Source organism: Falco punctatus (assembly GCF_963210335.1).
Source record: "Falco punctatus genome assembly, chromosome: 6".
NCBI classification, from domain to species: domain Eukaryota; kingdom Metazoa; phylum Chordata; class Aves; order Falconiformes; family Falconidae; genus Falco; species Falco punctatus.
The window spans coordinates 76370528-76393487 of record NC_137585.1 but is presented as its reverse complement, the minus strand read 5'-3'; the positions used below and the strand labels follow the sequence as shown (position 1 = coordinate 76393487).

The following is a 22960-nucleotide window of genomic DNA, read 5'->3' as shown; positions in this document are numbered from 1 at the left end:
CTGCATGTTTGATACCATCTGTGTTTTCGCTTCATCCAGGTTATCTCAACAACCTCCCCACTACCTGGCATAACTAAGAGTTTGCCAGAATAATGTCTTCTCCTGCTCAGCTGACCGTAAGAGATAAAATTCAGAACATTATTTGACTACAGTGCCAGGAGGAGCTCATGGCAGCTGTAAGCCTACAACTGGAAGCTTCCCTGACCACCACCACCAAAAGGAGCACCCTTCCCCTCTGGAAACACTCCTTATCCTGACAGGCAGTAAGTTCCTGTAACTGGTGCTCAACTCAGCAAAACCTGCCCTCTTGGGCGTTTGCCACAAATCCTTTTGGCCAAATGGCAAAACAGAGTCAAAAGAGAGACAAGACTTTTTGGGAAATAAAAATGGGATGATAGATCTAGGGAACCAAAAGTTCAGGGAGAAAGCAAGACACGAGATGCTGCCCTCACTGCTTCTCTGACACAGCTGCTGAGGCTGGAAGAGATAACGCTGGTGTTTCCAATGCCCAGAATGCCAGCGCTGGAGCCAGATGGCCATTGCAATACATCCCACAGACAGAACAGAGCAGCCAAGGGGCTCGCTCATGCTGCAGGTTGCACCTGCTCTGCTGTCAGCCATCATTAGCCATCTGTAATGAGCAAAAGGTGACAATACGATAATGGAGACAGGTTACGGAGGCAGTAGAAGATAAAAACTAATTAAGTGTTCTGATCACACCTTCTTTTGCAGTATGACTCTGAGTACCCAAAGAGAAGCATGCGCTTCTCAGAAACCAGGAGTCGTCACTGCTCTGATGAGCTCCCAGGTGTGAGTTCTAGCAAAATTGGCCAATTATCAAAAGAGAGAACACAAATCCCTTGGTCACTCTGCAAGACACATAGGTATTTCTATACATACTTATTTTGATAGTTAATTAACTGAGACTTACACCCCATGCTTAAGAATGCCCTTCACAGTGGCGCTGCAGCGAAGTCAGTATGGTCAGGTATAATGCATCAGCAAACACTCGGCATTCCTTCAGGAAATGGAGATCCCCAGTCGACCCCAAAAATACCCTTCCTAGGGATTGAAAAGAAGCAGAGACAGCACTGTCTTCACCTCTCTCATTAACCTGAAGCTCAAATGTGCATGCTTCAAGGAACTGTTCAACATCTTCTGTATTTTTACACCTTTCATAAAAATCGACCACAGCTTTCCATCTCTGGACAGGGTGTTTGGCTGGACCACACTCACAAAGGATTTCTAGTCTTGAAGTCACACAGCTGTTTCATCACTTTGTCCAGTGATTCTCCTTCAACATATACCAGTGTGAAGAGTAATCCCCCAGCAAATGCTGGCCGTAGCAGGGGATTTTCTGCTCTACTACTTCTGAACATCTCCAAGCAAATATTGGACAAATTGCACAAGAAAGGGGTCAGTGCCATCGTGAATATTTCATCTAGACAGAACAACAAAATCCAGCTTAGAGAATAGAAAGGGAGAAAAATCATTTATCAATTATTCTTTTACTCAATAGTACTTATTCTTCAATAAAACACTGCAGAGTGATTTCTCTCAACATCCACTCTTGGCAAACTATTTTTGAAACTGAAAATCTCGTTCTGCCTTTTTTTTTTTAATTCCTGCCTAGATTCCTAGGAATTTTATGATGAAGAAGTAAGCCTTGCAGATTATTAGAAATTATACAATTAAGATTTTAAAAACCTACAAGAGCTGATTTTTTTGTACTAAACTCTGCTTTTACAGACAATCATTGCACAGCCAAATTTATCTCTCTTAGACAGGTGTTTTTCCAATTTCTAACACTCCCCTACGTGCTAGAATTTAACTGTCATAAATTTTCTTGTAGACACATTCCCTTCTGCCATTTTCCTGTCCTCCACGTAAATAAACCTTTTTTTAAAAAAAAAAATAGGCTCATCAGCCAGCCCTGTCATTTTACCTAGATTTCAACATTTTTGTCTCACTAACTGCTTTTCCTACTTAGGTTAAAATCTACTCCTCCTCCCTAAAAAAAGTACATTTGCAACTCTTTACCACTGAAGCTCAGGCTGCAGTTTCTAGGGTAATTGTTATTTTTTCCCCAGTGTTGCTCACTCTCAGAATTTCACCAAGTATCTCAGACGTTTTGTGATTTACCAAAGAGCTGGTTCTTGGAGATCTACGAGTACACAAGAATGTCACGTTAACCTCCAGAGTTGTAGACCAAACTCTGGAAAGGAGAATCTGAAAAGGTATGACTCTAAATGGCAATTAGTCCTTACCAACTTTGGGTATTTGGGTTTTGTGATGTCTTTTTATGCAGACTTTTGATTCTAGGAGGTCTTGACTCATGACTGCTCATGGGTAGTTGACTCATGGTTAGTTTACGATCAGATTTAAGAATTCAAGTAACAGCAGTGGTTGCACCTGAGTTCTCACTGCTGCCAATTCTGCTTCCCACGATGTGATCCATTCTCAGCCTTCGTGACTGCAGTGTGCTCCACTCCCACCTCTGACCCCTCATCCTCACCACATCACTGCCACCACTTCCCGGGGACTGTGAAGACCAAGCTGCATTTCAGAAGTGCCTATCTGCCATGGCAGTTCAGTCACTGAAGCTATGGCCCTTCACTCCTTTCAAGCTCAACCACTTGCAGAACCACTGGCCCTATAAAAGGCTGTGCCAGAATCATACCAGTTTGATTAGACACAGACGACAACAGTGCAGAGCAAGAAGCTGGATTCTATTCTGGACTCTGCTATTGATGTACAACACAAGAGTGGGCAGACAGCAAAGCATTTTGTCCTCACATGCCGAGGCCGAAAAAACTAGGAGAGTGATAACCATGCCTATCCTTATGTACAAAGTATTTTGAAACAGTTGAAAGCCACTATATAAATGCTAACTATATATTATTAGATATTGCTCCTACTTTAGGGCATTTTTTCATTCACAGATGTTATGCACAAACCATTTACTATATCAGCCACAACCGTATTTTTAAAATCATAGGATATATGGAGAAGTTAAACTCAGTAGCCACCTCCTGGGAAGGGAAAAGAATGATTCTGACTCTGGCAGCAAACACTTACTGCATCTCATTACCATTTCTAGCAGGGTAAAGGAACAAATATTAGCATACTTGGGCTCGGTACAGCAATAGCTTGGTAAAATTCTATGGTGTATGTTATCCAGTAAAGCAGAGTAATGGACCTGTCCAGCCTTAAAGTCTGTAGATCTGTGAATTAATTTTATGAAAAGAAAAAGTCTCCCGAAGCACTTCCAAGATTCAAACCAAGATGCTAATGGGCAGGCAATCCTCTGACTGGCACTTCATACTGGAATATGCCATGGCCCACTGAAAGAATAAATAATCTCTGTTAAAAATACTTGCAAAGGAGCAACAGATACACTTTGTGGGGACTAAAGGTTCATCTAGCCTGGAATGACATTCCCAACAGCAGACAATATCAGACACTTAGAAGCAAGTTGAATGTGAAGCATTCTTCCCCCATCACACCTTCCTTACTGACACCCATCTCCTCCCCAGAGGGTGATCCATGCAGACCAGCAAGTTCAATAGCCATCACTGGATCACTTCTCTCTTTAATTGTCTAATCCTTTTCTGAAGCAACCTGTGCTTCTGCTTTCCACATCCTCTGGCAACAAACTGGAGCTATCACCCTGTATCCCCACACCAGCATCACAGTACTGGGCTCTGCACCCTGCAGGGATGGGGAGAAGGACCAGCCTCAGTGGTTCCTGGTGGTGGTACTCCCAAGCCATCTTCCTGTGCCCTACAGTAAAAGCAGAAGGAGGCTGAACTTGCTATGCAGCATGTCCAAACCACAATCTGGGATAATTTTCTGCTGTTCAGTTCTCCGACCTAAAACACAACTAACCAACAGAAACAGAATATCGCACTGAAGAGCTGAGGAGCTTTCAAGGAAGCAACATAAGAACATGCCCTCCTTCCATTTCTAGTGAGCTGCCCTTTCTGTGGGACATCCATACCTTCACTTCCCCACTTCATGGGAAAACTCACAGATGACAAGGTCAAGTCACCTGGGGGTGAAATGAAGGCTGACAGAAAGCTGTAACAGTCACAATAACCCCCAAGGGATGGGTACAAGCTGGGTTAATGCGCAGCCTTCTGCCAGGAAGAGCACCTCCTCATGTACCTCTTCATGGATACTCTTACAGAGTTCTCGTCCCCCTGCCATTTGTCAGCAACCACGTTTGCATAACCTGAGCTAGATGCTACAGTCATCCCCGTGACTCCCTGAACAAGGGTGCCTACCCTGTACAGTCACTATAGCTAAATGAATCGGGGGAGCACCCTGTAACAAGCCCTCATGAGTTCCTCTGGGCATGAACACTTTATTCTCATGCATTTTAGGCCATAAATTGGAGATGACAGCAAAGTAATCAGGAGAGGATCATGCTGTGCCTCCTAATTCTCATGGGCCTCCACTGATTATATAGGAGAAATCCAAGCAGACATGAAATTAAATCACTTCCCTTATGTTGGACTAGCCGAAGCTGTTCCTTAAATGACAGATTGCTAACAGCTCCCTTAATGACATCACCCAATATGTCATAAAATTTGCTGCCAACACTATGGATTTTTCTTCCCCTAGCCAGAAGCATTCCCTGGCCGTGGAGCAGAAGATTCATCGACAAAAATGTGGCTCAAGAAATAACCTATAAAGGGTTCTCAGTGCATAAGGCAAGTACCACCCAAAACCGCACTGAAGAATAAAATTACCCTTCTTGGCACTGCTTTCCTGGAACAGTGCCCCACATCAGATTTCTCCTAAGTGTTTGTGATTGAAATTATCCATCCACCATCTCTGCAGGTAGCACTAAAACTCACAGCTCAGGAATAGTATCCAGATCTTTGTCAGATTACCACCCTTGGGTGAAAACAGTTTTTCTTCTTACTATTTTTGTGCTTTTTGGAAGGAAACTCCAAGGTATTAGCATCAGAGAAGTAACAGACATACTTGCAGTACAATAGCAAGGATTATTTACCTGGAGTTTCACTATTATCCCTTTACTTCCAGGCTCACACCAGTTTTTCTGTAAGAACTTCAAGTGATATCCAGAGCATACACAGCACGAACTACCTTTGAGAATTTCTAAGAGGCAATTTGCAGGTTCTTCTCTATTCTTCAGACAGAAGAAATCTAGCTTGCAGCAATGCACCACAAATGACTACCCATTTGCTCTTAAAATGTGGAACCCACTTACGCAGCCATCAACCATGACTGCGCAAAGGGTGCTTAATTACCCATTCCTGTAATTCTGTGCTACCTGCATTTTCTCACGAGTATGCCTTACGTGAGAACGAGCTCAGGTGCACAGACTGTTTTCAAAAAGGGCAAATATATTTCTAAGAATAAGAACTTCAGTCAGTGGAGCCAACAGCGAAGAAGGAAAAAAATCCTCCTTCTTTATTGAGACTTAAACTAAATTCTGATTTATAGCTGACAGCACTAGAAGTCTCCAAGATTTGGTCCTTCTGATGAAGGTGAGGTTGCCCTCTCCACCCAGTTGCAGAAAATCAGTGTTGGCTGCTGCTCCTCTAAGTCACTCTGTAAACAGCTCTGCCTCTCTGTGTATGCTGTCTTGCCTGCATGCCACCATCTATCCTCTCAAAGCAGTCACAGTTGAACAACCAGAACACATGGAGGAAGAAGGAAAAAGTGAAATGCTAAATCTTGTGGGAACTTAAAGCTAGTGCGCTCATCTGCAATGGTACCAGGATGTGGCTTGAATATCTTTGGTAACTCCTTAGGTATCAACTGTACTTCTGTTCCCTTCAGGAATTCTTGCCAACAGTATGCTGGGGATGCTAAAAACCAGTGGTCTGAACAATCTGTCATTCATGTAAGTTCAGAAGAGAATCACTGCGGTGGCACTCGCTGGCACTGTGAGTAAATGAGCCATCAGCTATGTATCTGGATATGCTGCAGTTCTTTTCTGAAAGAAAAAGCAAGTCAAAAAGGAAGTGTAACACTCTGCTGAATGCTGAAGTGACCAAATAAATAGGATTAGCTAAACCTTGGTTATCTGTCAGTCATTCCTCCCTGTACGAAAGCAGTGCTCTCAAGCCTGCCCATGACGATCACAGCCTCAGTACCTGGGTTCCTGAACTGATGCATTTCAAGCTATGTCATCTGCTTACGTATGCAGTCATTTTGGTTTTGTCATCCAAGAGAAAAAACCTGGTTTGGCCAAACGTCTTCCATCACGTGTTCTTCCATTGCATGGAATGAAAGGCTAAAATAATCCCCATGCATTTTGTTCTCAAATTCAGAACCGCACTGCCATGACTGCAAAGTGACAGATGTCAAACGCAGGCTGAGTACCTCATTAATGCAGAGATAAACACACAGAATATGTTGTTTGGAATCACAACCCAGTGTGTTTATATACGTATGCCACTATTTATCGTCCTACAGATGGTTGCTCACAGTGATGTACATCTACAAATATGTTTAATTTTGCTTTTTCCTATTCTAGGTAATTACCATTTTTCCTTGTTTACACTGACTACTACTAAGATGGCCCAGAGATGTCTGGGGTGAGGGGTCATGTTGCACAAAGCAGACCCAGAATCTGTATGCAATCAGTTCTTTGCAGTAATTAAGCCTATGACCGTAGAGTATTTTCTAAGGAATTATCTCACTCTCATTTTACAGTCGGGAAAACTCAGAAAGGTGAAATGACTTACCCAAGGTTGCACAGCAGGCTCTGTTCAGTACAGAGTTGTTGCAAATTGGGTAGCTCATCTGCTCATGCTACTCACACCACTCAAACAAAATTCAAACAATAATTATTATTTTTACTGCAATATGCACAGCAGTCAAGGCTGGAGGCCACAATCAGGATTCAGCTTATGTTGGGCTCTGTTCAAACATCAAATCAAATCCAGTCCCTGCTCCAGGGGGCTTGCAGTCTCAGTAGGGACATAATTCTGTGGGAACACAAAACGCAGCGGAAAGGGATGGAAGGAGAGAGGGAGAGATAGAAAGCAGTAACCTGAATGTAAGGTTTCACATTGTTTTGGATAACTGTGAAGTCTGGAAGCTATTATTATTTAAATTATTTAGGTGGGTAAGAAATATAAGCGCATTACTGACAGCCACCTGTCTAGTTACTTAGGTAGCAGTTTATCTTCATAATCTTAATTGCACAAGCACTTTACTTTCACTCCTATGGTCTTTGATTACACTGACAGACAGCAACTGGATCCTACTATTCCCTCCTTCAGGAGACTGACTCACACTGCACTAACCCCATACTTACAGTACACTGTACTTTACAAAAACTGGTATTATGCTTAGGTTTACACCTCCCTCTCTAATCTGCTGCTAGGACAATTCTTGCTGTAGACCTTTTTATACAGTATGTGCTTACACATTTTTACAGCACATCACATTGTGGTACACTAACTATAAGCTAATGAAATCACTTCATTCACACTAACTTTCACTAAGCACTGCAGTAATATAATATCTACTAACTCCCACCTTGCTGTCTGTCACAGAATCCAAATGTGGCTCCATGTTAGCAGTACGTTATGAACCAAATGACCATATAGCTATTTCTCTTTAAAAGACTTAACTGGGTATAATATAAGAATTAATAGCTCCTCTAATACTGAATGGCATAGACACAGTGGGATTATTTGCAAGAGTAAGACTGCTCAGTACCACATCAGGATTGCTGAATGGTCCTTAGAAGTTAACCCTTTAGTTTTCTGGTATGGATCTGCTACTCCATTATTTATTATAATGTATGTGTTTGTATAAATAATGAAAAAGGATATACAGGAAATATTTGATTGACACCCAGATGGGTGAGTAGTTTTTCTGGATTTCAATTAAGCCAAGCATTTAAAACATGCTTCCAACCCATCAAAGCATGTGCTTAAACTCTTTGCTCAGCTGATGGATTCTGTTGAAACCAATGGGCAGCACCTTTTCACTGACGCTAACAGATTCTAGATCAGCACAATAGGACCATAATGTACTCTAGAAGAGCTTGAGAAATCACAATTTAAATACACTCTTTTACAGAACAAAAGAATGTGCATTCATTTACAATGACCTTCCTTGCTCCTATTCTCAACTGGCTAAATCCACATACAAATTAATGACTTATCACAATGTCTGTTGAGGATACAGCAACAAAAACTAAGGCACTGCAGAACCTACATAAAAAATACTAATGCAATTTCATTTTACACTACTAAAATTATGTAGTTTTTCAGAAAATTATGTTAGGTACACATTACTTCCTGCATTTATTCCTCTCTGACAGGGATGACTGAAGCTCAGCAGAACTGAGGTATTTACTTTAAATGATTAGAACCTGACTTTTAGTGCTATGATAAATGGAAGCAATAAATAACAATAGCTTTGTTTAGCAACTGTCAATACCTATTTTGCAGCTCTTCATACACTAGCCACTAATCTTCAGCATCAGGTAATTCAAATTCCTTTATCATATTTCTGATTCATTTATGACACTGCAGCTTTATTTTAATCCCAGGCAAAAGCATACTAAGAAGGAACTATGACATTACATTGCTAATTTAAAACAAAATACTTGTTTAATCATTCCTATACTCAACTTTATAATCCAATGGATGGAAGCATAGCCTGTATCTACATCAGCAAGTTATGTATTGCAACAAAGTGGACCTAAAAAGTGAAACAGTTCTTAGGACCTAATATCCACAATGTGTGCGTTCCAGAGGTTTCACTCTGGACGAGCCCTAGGCTGGTCTGGTGGAAGGCACACACATCAGTGGTAGAAGTGCATCAGGTGTACTCCTGGATGGCATCTGGTTCAGTTTATTTAGAAAGAAACCCAGTTTGCACATCCCAAGACTGTTCCACCATGTGAATCAAAGTGTAGTAAGCTGGGCAACCAGAAGATCAACTTTAAAAATGCACTCCTAACCAGAACTAAAACACTCTTACAGTCAGTCCCATGGATGATCCTCTTGCAGACCACTGGCCAAAGCAGGCAGTTTTAGCTGGCTGCATAGGCACTTGGTCAACTCCAGGATCTCTGAATGCTTATCCAGATGACAGAACAGCCATGCCATGCAGGCATGGTGGCTCTGTTCAGAACAGCTCATATCCAGGGCTAATTAGGTGCCTGAGACCAGGATGGCTTCATAGCCACAGAGGGTCGGATTAATCTCCAGACTGAGAAACCTAAATGAAAGTGGTTTAAGTTTTAAGTTAAGGCAACTTAAGAGTAGAAGCTAGGGTTTGATTCACTTGCCATCGTGTTGGTGCCTAATGCCACTTGAGCTCTTCTACCACTCATGAGACATCTGTATGTGGATGACGGAGAACCTCTGGAAGACCTGTATCCTCCTGGAAAAGCAGTCACAGGTCAGACAGGATCCTTGAGGCACTTTAAGCACAGACACCTGGATGTAGGCAACTGCTTGATGGCCTGGCCTCCACAGACTGACATAATAACCTAATGTTGTCCAAAAAGTGGGATCTTTACGCAGGTATGCAAGCCAATACACACAGTGTTGAGATATTTCTTTTATTACAAGTCTGTGCAACGTTGGCAGCTAGGTGGCATTCCACAAAGCTAGCTCAAAACTCAGCCGAAGAATAATATCTATACAGTCTAGTTATACATACGTATTTTCCAAACTCTACCTTGAAAGATATTATTGGTAATTGGTTATACACTATAGTTTTCTAGTGGTCTATATATCTCTTGCTTCAATTTAAATTTACAGTGTATTTTCAATTCAGCTGTCGGGGGGCAGGTGTGGGTGTCTTCTAGTCCTGAATTGAGTCAGCAATCGCAATCTCCCCCTGCCACCGTTACATTTGTTCTAGTTACTGTGAATTATGCTGACTTTACATGGTGTGGCAACCTTCCAGTCGGACAAACTTCTTCGCAGCAAGTGTTTCCTTTATCAGTCCTTGAAGTCCCTCGCTTTAGTTCCTCCTTTATGCAGGTAGTTAGTGCACAGAATAGGCCTGTATTTGTAATTTATCACTAAGATGAACACTCATGGATTCACTGCAGAAACACTTGCCTGGCCTTGCCAGAGCCAGGTGAGTTCTGCCAGGGCCGATGGTGACACCATCCTACCGCAGTCTAAGCCAGACGTGTGTAGCCAGGTATTTCACTGCATGTTCTCTGGCACAACTCTGCTGTTGTATCTATGCTTACCCATTGCCTGATGTAGTTTATAGTAAAATAGAGCTGTCTGTAGAAGTGTGCTCTGCATTTGGTTCAGACTTGATTTGGGAAAAAGCAGCCCCAGGGGATAAAAAAATTACGTGCCTTGGGAAGAGACAAAAATGCAGTTACCACTTCCCAGACAACCTTACTTTTGCCTCAGCACAATTCCTCCAGAATACCACACAATTAAAACTAAATGAAATGTTGTGCTATATGTTTAACACTCAGCTATTAAATATACCATCTTAGGTTCACATAGACACTCACTGAATTCAGTAAGGCTAAATGTAAACCCAGATACTTGTATCTGCAGATGTGTCCCTCAGGGTGTGAAATCCCAAACAGGCATTTTTAAGTATGCATACTGCATGAGATAGCTTTCATAGAAAAGTGCAAGATCAAAAGTGTTTCGTTTGAAGCTCAGGGTGTGCCTTACATACAGTTGTTTGATGCACTGAACACTTGTTTATCCCGTTGCCAAAGTGCTCCCTCCTCTCTCTCCCTCTCAAACTGCCACAGGAGGCAGGAAAGGCGGCAGCAAGGACAGAACACGGAACTCAGTGCTGCTCCGCATCCCAGTGTGCATGAGCAAGGACCACTTGTTGAGCCTTTTCTTTCTACAATATCCAAGGCATTTGACACAAAGTTATTCACACAAAAAATGCAGCATCCAGTAGCATATCAACAAGAGGAAGAGATTTTATATGTTTCTTAGCTGTTTAGAAAGGTTCTTTACGTAGCAGCATGGCATCACAAAATAATTAGGTGCATGGAGAGATAACAAGCAACAAATTATCAGGGAAACATCCTTAGCAAAACTAGATCTCACATTAGTCATAGAACTGACAATTTGTAAACTGTTTTTCCTGAAACCTTGGTCTTTTAGAACATTTTAAAGATTCATTTTTCAACCACTCTCACTTTTGAACATCAGTATTTAGCTGACATAACTTAAATTTTCTTAAAGGAAATTAAATATCCAAGTCACATGAAAATGTTGACTGCAAAGGGAAAATGTGAAGCACATTAACCACAGCAGCTGTTGTTGACACTTTCACAGTTTTGCTGGGAATTTAAGGACCAAACCTTGCTTGTTTGTTTGGTCAGAATGCCAAATGGAATGGCAGAATGGAGCCCCACTTGACTGATCTACATATCTTGGTCACTGTCTATTTTTAATCCTAGAAGGCACCAAGAATAGGAGTGATAATGTTTTAAAAAACAGAACAAATGGGAGTAGAATAGAAAAGAGCATTCACCTAGATGTTCTGAGAAATGAGAAAGGAACAAGGCATGCTGTTACAAACACTGCATTCTGTAATCTCTTTCAGGCACTCAATCTGTTTCCAATGTACAGCTCAGTATTTTACCAAATCTACTCCCTTTAGAAAGTTGTTACAGAACCTTGCTGCTTTAATAGTTAGAATCCTTCTTTTAATTTCCAGGCTGAAGTGATTTGTATCCAGACAATACTCGTCTGTTCTTGTGCCACTGTTACCCACAAGTTTAAAGTCATTACTTTTCATTCGACAGGCCACGGACTCAGGAGGTATTCATAAACCACTTCTGAGATTTTTAAAGTGTCATGACGCCAAGTAGGCCTAACAGGTTGTACTTTGCTCTAACAATGCAACAGGGCATGTAGCACCATCTTTGGAAAAAGTCTGGGAATCAAATCAAATAGAAGTGAAAAGCACGGGCTTAAACAATTCTTTTCCCTTCCTCTTGTTTTTCAGCCTTCCATGCATTTTCAGACAGCAGTCATGGACATCTTATCACACTTCCTCTTTCTACATTAAAGTAACCAAGCCTTCCTAGTTTTCTCCTTGCAAGAAACATCACCTGGTTTTCCTTTTTTGCAGCTACTGCCGTCTCAGTCAGAATTAGACATCAGTGTCCAGAATTCTACATGAATTATCACTGTGTATTACATAACAATGTCAACATTGCCCTAAATCAGCTAGAAATAGTTCATGAAATATGTGCCAAGATCACATATGCCCTCTTCACAGCCACATTACATTGACATCCCGTTGTCATCCTTTGGTGAACAGATGTACTTAGGCCCTCTCTTCACCCATTACCCATCCTCAGCTGCATGGACTTATGCTCTGCACCAGTGAGTCCATGCCACCACTATCACCTTGCTCCTCCAGGTTGGCAAAGAGTGAAGCATCAGCTTGGGAATGGCTGTTGGTGAACCAGCTGATGCCATACTACCTAATGTATCCGTTCAAATACAAACGCCTGACATCAACTAAATGCAAGCAATTGTTGCTGGTAACCCATCAGCATGTTTGGACTATTTTGGACCATATTTTTCTAGTATAATGACCATGAATTGCACTTTAAACCTTTTTATTTTACTGATGTTCTAATATAACTTCACCAGTAATAGGAAGGCTAAATAGTAAGACACAGAAACCAAGTAATAATTAACTTTCTTTAGAGGAATATAAAGCTACAAGGATGACTAGTTTTATTTTCATGGTAAGTCTTAATATTTCTCTCATGGAATTAATCTTAAAACATTGAATTAACTCTTTATGAAGCCACACTGAATGTCTCTCCGGTAAAGACTCAATGCGTAACAGTTTTATAGTGTTCAAAAACGTATTAGACAAGCTGAAGGTACCTGGGGGAAATTTGATTTTGAAACATGCAGTCCACATCTGAGAGAAGACTCATTTAGATGCGTGGACAACATTTTCCCATGTCTAGGTGAAAAACTTTTTTGTGGCTTGTTCTACATTTCTGATCGTTCCTCTTGCCAAAGGTTACAAACCTTTTTCTTTTTCAAGGTCATTACTAAGCCTAGTTTCAAAGCTAACTACACTTCATGCCAATTTCTCATCCACAGGTTTTTTTATGGTTAATTTAAACAAAGAAAATCACAACTGAACGCTATGGCACTGAATTGCAGTTATAAATTGGTTTAAATTAAAGGACTAAATCCCATGTCACATTCACATTCCTGCACGGGTACTTCTTGAGCTCCTCATTTTGAGGCTTTGGTACGCAGTGGTTATGTTTACACGGATAAATTAAGTAGCGCCAGGGAGCACTCCCAGGCATTGAAACGCAACTGTCTACGCTATTAAATTGTTAGAATTGTCCCACAGCATGTGTCACAGGAGTGTTTTCAGTCTGTTCCAACTAACAATCTTCCAAAATATTGCCAGGGCACAGTCTGCAAGTCAGGACATGCCAGGAATGGTTCCCCATAGGCAGTGTGAGTCCGGTGACCCAGTTTGAGAAGGTAAAAAAATGTAATAGTATGGACACTGGCCAGTGTGCCAGCTGACTGTGCACCAGAGGGTGGTTCTGGACATGCTTACTTTGCAGATACAGGCCCAGCCACTGCTTCCCTCTGTTGGGCACTGGGAAGCTGAGGAGATGACTTGATACGGAAATGTCTGAGCCTAACTTTGAAGACTTAATCTCCAAGAAGGACGGGATCATTTATGTAGGTGTTTCACGCTTACATGCTGGCATCTGGGCTGTTGCAAAACAACCTTCTCCTAAAGAGACTTTATGTTACATAGAACTGAGGAACACTGGCTTTTCTACAGCCACTCCAGAAGCCTGTTACTGCAGAGAAAGAGGCAGGAGGTCAGATAGGAGGTAAACACACTGCTTCTAGCCCACCCTCCTCCCCTCCCTGCATAAATCTTCCCTGATCTTAAGAGACCATGTCCGATTTCATTCACACTTCTGCTGCACACAAAGTCCATCACAACAAAGTACTGTAGGGAGAGGTTGCGGAGGTGCAGTCTAGCACAGCACTGCAAGACACATTCTGGCCATGTTCATTGCACGAGGTGTCTCACCTCATTCAATGAACTTCTATAAGTAAGGTGCATGACTTTTGACTTAGAGCAGTAAACACAAGAACCTCCAAAGGTTTCACAAGTAGCATTTTCTAAACCTCTAAACTCAGAATGTTTGTCTTTGACCCTGCAAGTACAACATGTCTAGCTTTCTTCTCTATAAACTTTTCCTTTCTGAAAGACAATCAGAAAAATAAGGAAAGTAGAATGTGTGACAACTCATCAACTGTTTGTAATAATTTATTTTAAACCATTTATTCGGTAGCTCTCTCCTTCTGATGCACTCTCAATTACTTGATTGAATAATTCTCTGAAATACTCTCTGAAATAGCACATGATGTGCTTGTGTCAAAGTGGCTCTCCACAGAGGCCATCAGCTACCTTTTAAAATCAATGAAATTCATAAATTTGCATCTGGCTTCTCAAGGAGAAAATAAAGCAACCTTTTCCCCTGGTACGTATGACCTACTCATTCTAAGGCCAGCTTGTTTCAAGTCTGCACTATCTCTGAATGCCAACATGAAGACAGATAATATCTTCCTTAGAACAGATAGATCTTGAAGTCTATTATATTCCCCTTCTTAAAGATTCCAGCTGTAATTCTCTCTTAGTAATTGGGATTTGCACACTGTTCCACACAGTAATGCATATTCTAGCTATTCACTCTGTCATGCTGCCACTGCATTTTTTAACAATGCTGATAGCAACTGATGTTATCAAATTCTGCAGACTTTTCAGGCTCTTTGCTTGCTCATGTCTTTTTTCCATTTCACCATTTCTGAGCAAAAATGTTTTTATTTTTTCCTTTGTGATGCCTCACTACTGTGACCCTGCCATTCCTCACAGCTGGATCTTGTTAGTTTCAAATATTGAGTCCACACTGTCTGATCACACCATAGATTTTCTGTTCTGATATGTTTGCTCTCTTCATGTTTGCAAGATCAAAGCTAATGCTGTTTATAACACACTGCTAAAAAGGTTCACTTCTCAAAAAAGGTAGAATAACCTTAGTGTTTGAAACCTATCCTTCCTTTTATACCATGCCTTCTACTGCCACTAATATCCATATGTTTCTCCTCTTCTGGCTTCATTTTCCCATATAGCCATTTTCTTCATTAAACTTTTAGAAGGAATTTTTGAAAGAACTCAGCAGCAGACATATCTATGCCAGTGATGCCCCTTCAGGTGCAAGAAAGCAGAACTGTGCCAACATCAGCTGCTTTCCAAAAGCTCACCCCCATTTCTCTTTCCCAATGGTATTCAAGTTCTCAGTGCCCCACATTTCTATAGGTGATATACCCCTCTTCTGAATTCCCTCTCAGCTTCCTTCTCAACTCCCATACATCTTTTTTTCAGTGAACTGGAATTTGGCCTCAAATTGCCTAAATAACTTCATATATTTCCTTCTATATCTTACTATTCTGTTATCTTAGTGTTTTTCAAACAGCGGACCACAGCCCCCAGGATGTTCATAAAAGGCAATTGTCAGAGTTATAAGATGCTGAAATCTTTATTACACTCTAAAACAAAAGAAAATATAACTTCTTCATTCCCAACACACCTTTATCCTTCAAAAACAAGTTTTGCTATCAAAATCTCAAATCACTCATACAAATAAATGATATACACTTCTTACATGATACATTTTAGCCAGGTTCCCTCTGGTATCAAGACTGATGCAGCTGTGTGACTTTAAGCCTGATGACCAACTTCAAACAAATTTGACTGATGCTACAAGCCTCCAAGATACTAAAATTCTGCAAGTTTTGTGAAAAAGCTGGCTCCTGGGCAGAGCAGAAAGTATTCCTAATTCCCACTGGTGGAAAGACAGGGATAGTTTATCCTTTAACAAATCTAGGTGGCAGCTTGAGGACATCAAATCAACACACAAACAGCTTTCTGCCAGCTATAACACATGCTGTGTCCTTGTCAACTACACAGATGAAGAGCGTGTGAGAGTCAGACAATTTAGCTACTGAAGGCAAGGGATGACGGGATGCAGGAAAGAACTTTTAATACTGTGGGCACAGGGTATTTTGGGGAAGAAATTACTTTCAGAGGGGACACTGAGGCACATTTCCTTCATTTCCACTGTTCACAGGACACACCTTTAACCTTCATTTTTATAGCCAAAGCATGAAATACATCAAAATGTTTACTTCAAACAAAATAACAAAACTTCCAGTTCTTCATCTTTCCAACCTACCCAGCTAACCTTCCAACTCACATTAGAACACGAGCACTTCCAGTACTCATCACAGCCAGCATGACAGTAGCAGAGTGCAGGCTACCATGGGGCACTCCCACACTAAGGATGAGGAACCCTGGGAACCTCTATTAAGCCTGATGGGAAACTTTCCTCTGGAGCTGAACGGACAGAAAATCATACCGGCAGCACGATTTCTCCACTAGGAAAAAGAAGCACATGCACCAGGGCCCACTCAATTTAGGAAATGTCCTTATAGGCTTGATGAGACAGTCTATTTGTTAGCAAGGAGAGCACTCAGCTCTTTCCCTGCTCCCTGCCCACCTGCCCAGCTCCAGCACCCCATTTCACCAAGACGCAGAGGCAATCCTCATTTTATCATGGTCAGAGCCCTCAGCATCCCTAATTTTTCAGAATTTTCTCCACCAAAGGTCCAGCTCCCATTATTGCTCACAGACCACTAAATAACCTCAGTTACCTCACCCTGCGGGTGGGGTGGGGGTTGTTAACATTCTTATTAAAGTCAGCATCAATGCTGAAATGCAGTTCAAAATTCCGGTTGATGTTCCTGGATTTGCCCTCCTCTCCCTTTGGCCTCCCATGTGCCTCTCGCTTTACAGCTGAGGTACATGTTGGGAACAAAAGCTGGCAGCCGCATTGGTTAAGGTCCTTTGCTTCTGGTGAGTTAGGCCATGCCTCTCAGAAAGAGGCAGCCAATCTTATGTAAAGGCTTCAAGTGAAGAAGCAATCACTGTAAAGATAATTAACAAATGAAATTTAACAGGTTAAAAATGTATATACCTCATGGCTCATGCAAGTTTGTGTAACTTCAGCTTCCAGACATAGCATCTGTCGAGTTAAGGAGCACAGCATGACTTGAAATCTCCCCCTCTAGGTCCTGATATACCATAATCTGTCAAATTCTAATCTTCTTTTGAATAGCAAGAAAATTCATCCTTTTAGGTCTTCTTCTTTCATTTATTTAAACCAGTCCTGAAATCCTTTCTCCTTTATACTTGAAAGGGAGTCTTGACAGATGTTTGACCTGGACAGAGTGGGCATGGGAACCACTGTGGTAACAGCAGTCCCATTGTTTGCGCACACATTTAGGGGCCACATCGGACTTCTTAAGTGCAGCACTGCAGTGAGAGCTCACATGCAGACACACATCTACGACAGCCTCTAATTTCTCTTCTAAATAACTGTTTTCCATAACACGTAACTTCGGTAATTCTCCCATCAGTAGGATGTCTCCTACATTTTGATCCCCAGAAGCCTTACACTGCATTTGATGTATTACAATACAGGCTGTTGAAGCAAGCCTAGGTTATTATGACATCCAAATCTGTCTATGGAATTAGCTATCCTTACTGTAATTTACTAAACAAATAACTATAATTTATTAAACAAATAATTTTTGTACCACCTCCAAAGTTCAGCAGCTATAAATGTATATTATTCTCCCAACTAACTTTTAAAGACACTGAGGCTACAGGCAAGCGCCTTGCCTGGCCCCACCAGACATCCTGCTCAAACACTGGTGCAAGACTGGTTTTTTATCCAGCCTTCTGGAATTTACCCCTATACCAAGATCTGACAAACAGCAGTAACAAAGGCTCTGAGAGCATCAAGGTCAAGGCATTTAAGACTTACATAAAAGTCACCTGGTCCTGCAGACTGATTTCAAGTCAAACAACACAGCTGCAATGAGGAATTCCACCTTCTCATTCTGAAACAATTCCCTGTTTTAAATGAATTTTTAACTGTGGCATGTAATAACCTCTCCAAAGAACCGGCAATTGAGTAATATGGAACCAGTTTTAAAAACTGGTTTCAAACAGGTCCAGGTAAAACCTGGGGAACCACAGAAAGACTGATATCTGCACCATGTACATCAGCAACAACAGAGTTATGTTGGCACATGCACAAACATAGCATATTTGTGTAACAAAAGGGAGTAAGGTAGGACCAACACACCTATTTTAAGTAATTTTTTACAAAACTACCAGAGCTCTCCAAAGAAGTAGAAAATAATACGATCTGTGGAAATTTTCATTAACAAAGCCCACTTGGACTTCCAAAAGACATTTGATAAATCTGTCATTCATAAATCTTAAAAAAACTAAACTCCCAGAGGATAAAAATAAATGTCCTTGCAAGGATAAATAATTAGAAACAGATGGTAGGAGAACACTGACAATTTCCCAGGCGGAGAGAGGTCAACGGTGGAGTCCTGCAGGGATCTGTGCTGGAACCTGGGAGCTGCTCACTTATTTATAAATGAACTGGAAAACAAGGTAAATGGTGAGGTGACAAAGTTTGCTGCTGATGTTCATTCAGGGTAGCTAAGATAAGGGAAGACTATGAAGAAAGACTTTACAGTACTGAGCGACTAGGCAATAAAAAGGCAAATTAAAGTCAATGTAGATAAATAAATACAAAGTCATTTCCTTGAGGGGAAAATACCTAACTGCACAGTGATGTACTCCAAGGTGACTATTACCACTTCAGGACTAAGATCTTGGGGTTGTAATAGGTAGTTCCATAAAAAAATCAGATCACCGTTCACTAACGGTGAAAAAGTGAGTATTAAAAATTACTAGGAAAGGAACAAAGAATGAAAGAGAGATTATTATTACGCTATTGTATAAATGGCTGGTTTGCCTGTCTTGAATGAAGTTCTCATCCCATCGCCTCTGAAAGGATACAGCAGGCTGGAAACGGCTGCGGGCAGGGCAGCAGGGATGACCACAGGCCTGGTACAACCTAACAACCAAGGAATGACTAAGAAGCCAAAGATTCATCAAGTCTCAAAAACAGGTAGCAGGGAATACAGCAAAGGTGTATTCAAGGACCAGCACAGGGAAGGTGTCTGGGAACACCCTGCTCACAGCCTCTTCCAAAACATGAGCTGGGGGATCAAATTAAATGGGCAGGTACAAGGTTTAAAACATAAAAACCCACTACTGAATCTTCACATAAGACATATTAAGCTGTGGAACTCCTTGCTTTGGAGCACTGTAAACACGGTAAGTTTACACAGGTTCAAAAAGTGACGAAAGTAATGAAAAAGAAATTAATTCCAGCAAGAGCTTTTAAATGCCAAGACTTATCTTAGCAAATCCCTGAACACAAGTGCTGGAGGACAGAGAGTAGTGAAGGCAAAACGAGCTTTCAAAGCTTTGATGCTTCTGTGGGCTTATGTGACAGACCACTGTTGGAGATCACTGGGCCTGTGGTTTGACAAAGTACAGAGGTTTTATGTTGTTTTGTTCAACTGTCCTCTTACTGTGGCATGGGCTTAGCCATGTCCTGAAAAATATATACATTGGTTTCATCCTACTTGTCCATGGGATGCTTCTATGCCTTTCTTTTGCTTACTTTACTTTTCTTTCCTGTAACTTGCAACATCCTAGCAAAGACAAAAGTAATGACATGTCTAATAATGAAAAAAATCACAATAACAGAACTGAAGCATTTAATTTATTTAACTTACAAAGGAATAAATCTCAAGAAATGTCTTTGTAAGGTTTCTTGCAAACTTTAGATGCAGGGTAATGAAGAACAATAATACCTCATTTCTAACTTTCACTAAGTGTGTTCATGCAGCTGCTCAGATTTGGTAAGTGTACATGCAAGTGTTTGTACATGATTTTGAAACTGCAGAAGGGGAGACTAGAGGCTGGAGAACAAGGCTGCCAACACTGGCTCTCAAGGTATCAAGTGTACCCTGACTGCATTATGCACGTGAAACAGAAAAAGCAGTCTAAGTCATGGCAAAATCATAAGGGAGTCTAATGTTGTCCTCACGTACACAAAGGAAACTGCTTTTTTCCTAGGATTTTTCTGCTTGATCATGTCATAGACATGATTAGACAGCAAGGAGGCCTGAAAATGCATATGTCCAAGATATTGTTTATTTTTTCCCTGTTTAAAAAACATCTCTTCAAAACAAGAGCTATATCATGCTGACAATTTATAATGACTCATGCAGGACAGAATGTGATCAAAATCTTTCTTTTAAAGAAATTAGCTCCTAAGCGTTCATCTGCAATCCTAAATCAAGCATGATCCCACGTCAAAAAAAAATGCTTCTTAGAAGATTTAAATTAAATTTTAAGTATTATATGATCTGTGATGAATGCTAATACTACTAAGGTACATAATAGCAAGCAAAATCAAAGTTATACTAACATACTTGCTTATTTCACTACTTCAAGTTCAATTTTATTCCTGTACTACAAAGAACTACACACATATGTAGATGACATTACTATATTATTATCTGTGAGATAAGCACCTTAAGCTTATTATTGCCTATTACTTATCCTCTCAAAACAGCAGAATAATAACAAAAGTAGGTCATATAGCTCATAGAAAACCTAGCAGAACTCATTATAACTCTCTTGTCCTGCACAATTTTTTCTAAGGTTTCCTTCTGTCCCACCACCGTTGCTTTCTTCTTCAAAGGGTGTAACCCAAACCGATACGGATTTTCTGGTAGTTTCCTCTCCCTTTGAGGAAACTTTTTTGAGGTAATTAACAGTCAGGGAAATGCTGAATTAAGGTACAACTTCCAGCAAAACAACAAATTCAGGTTCTTTCAACACCCAACATTGTTCTAGCTCTTCCAGGGCATTTACATACAAACCAGGAAAGATGGCCAATAACCACTTGGCTATACATGTATTCCCCTATTATTTTAATTTTGGAGGTAAGCAGTCTGAAAAGTGATTCTACTGCTGACATAAAACTCCTGATGTTGAATGTTAATGCCAACAGTGCATCTACCAGCTTTGGAGATGACAAAAATTCTGTGTTAATTGCCTGAAAACATATCTTCGGTGTCACACCTGCACATATGCAGCATGCTATAGACTGGTAGGGCTCCCACAGATCAGCTGCATGCAGTGGTTTCTAAACATTATTATTATTATCATTATTCACCTGTGCAGAAATGCAGTAAAGGAATCAGATTCATTTTTATATACCTTGCACTACCTTCTTGGTATGAAGCAGTGGAACCATATAAATAAAACACCATTATCTCTGGTGCTGGAAAATGTAAGGGATTTGGAAACTGTGCTGTCCTACTGCATACTGGGCATGAACAAAACAGGCTGAGGATGCACCAAACCAGTGAACATTCATGCCACCTTTTACCAGCGGAGCCATAAGGAGAGGAGACAGCTGAAAGCAAAAGTCCTTAACCGAGCAGAGGAGACGTCAGTGGTGCAAAGACGAAACAGTTTGCTCTGCCTGGAGCCAAGTGACATGACTGTGTACAATTAATAAGATCATACCAGAATGCATGTTACTGAACAAAGTAGCCACCAGCATCAAAGAGGATTCCCATTGCAAAGATAATGAGCCCAAACCTAGCCTGACTGGAATTGAGGGAAAATCTACCAACCTCAAATGACTGCAGATCAATCCCCAAGTGATAAAGAAAGAAACCATATAGAAACATGAGTGATGGAAACAGCATAAATATATATATAACACACATAAAACCAGCATCACAGAGAGAAATGGTTAAAGCTGTTTAATCCAAACCAGAAATTTCCACTAAGCCTCATGGACTAGGTGGCAAATTGAATAATGCTGAAGCTGCTCAGCAAACAACTCAGAAGAATTATTGCTCGGAAACTGAAATGAATATAGGTCAATTAAAAAGTGATTGTGAGCCCATTGTGGAGATATTTTGCTCAGTTTCCCTAACAGCTTATTCCTGCAAAGACAAAACTTCTCAATTTCAGGGGTTTATCAGGAGGACAAGCAAGAAGGTATGCTTTGATTTTAGACTTTTTTTTTTTCAAATTATTGAAGAATTAATCTTTACTATCTTGCTAAAATTGATTTTGTTACTATCTCAAGTCTACAGACCATTCTCTTCTCCTCCTCTGCCTCCCAGCTGCACACAAATCACCCGTTCTCTACTAACTCAGAGGGGAAGCTGTGTTGGGAATGCAGAAAGGGATGTCCTGGTGTTCTCCCTCCTTATCATGCGCTTTCCCCAGGGAGACACTGGATGTGATGGGGAAAGTCAGAAGACCTTCGGAGGCAAAACCAGCAACCAAAAGGAATTCTTTCTTACACTTCTAACGTACAGAGAAGAATACATCTTGCAAACAGGCAGAACGGACCCCAACAAAAACTCACGCATGTAACACCCAATGACCTCGGCTGCCCTTCCAGTTGGCCAGCAAAAGCCCTCGCCATCCCCTCCCGCTGAACTGGAGCGAGCTCTGCCTGGACCAGGGGGCCACCTGGGCTCAGGACTAACCTTCAACAGGCGCTGAGTTAAATTCACCCACCGCCGCCCCCTCGAAGCGTCCCCCACGGCCCCCACTGCCATTTTCTCCCGACCTTTAGCGACAGACCAAGCGCCGGAGGACAGCCTGGGGCTGCCACTGCCCGCCAGCCCTGCCCGCAGCTGCCTGATGCTCACGGGTCGGTTCCCGGCCCGAAGCCGGACAATTTCTCCGGGCACCCCCGCTCCCCGGGGCGGTGCCGAGGGGCGGAGGCTGCGCCTGACCTGGGCCCGCGGCCGGTGCCCACCCGGGCGGTGGGGCGGCCCCGGGCGGCCCCCGGCACCGCGCCGCAGCGCTGCCGGTGCCGGCACCGCCGCCCCGCCAGCACCCGCCGCTGCCCCGCCACCCGCTCCCGGCCCCGCCGCCGCCGCAAGTTTCTCCAGAG

General features: G+C 41.6%; 1 protein-coding gene across 6 annotated transcripts in view; it reads right to left on the bottom strand.

Moving 5' to 3' along the window:
• Nucleotides 1–22960, bottom strand: part of LHFPL3 (LHFPL tetraspan subfamily member 3) — a 323142-nt gene that overhangs the window by 230077 nt on the left and 70105 nt on the right. The window lies entirely within an intron of this gene.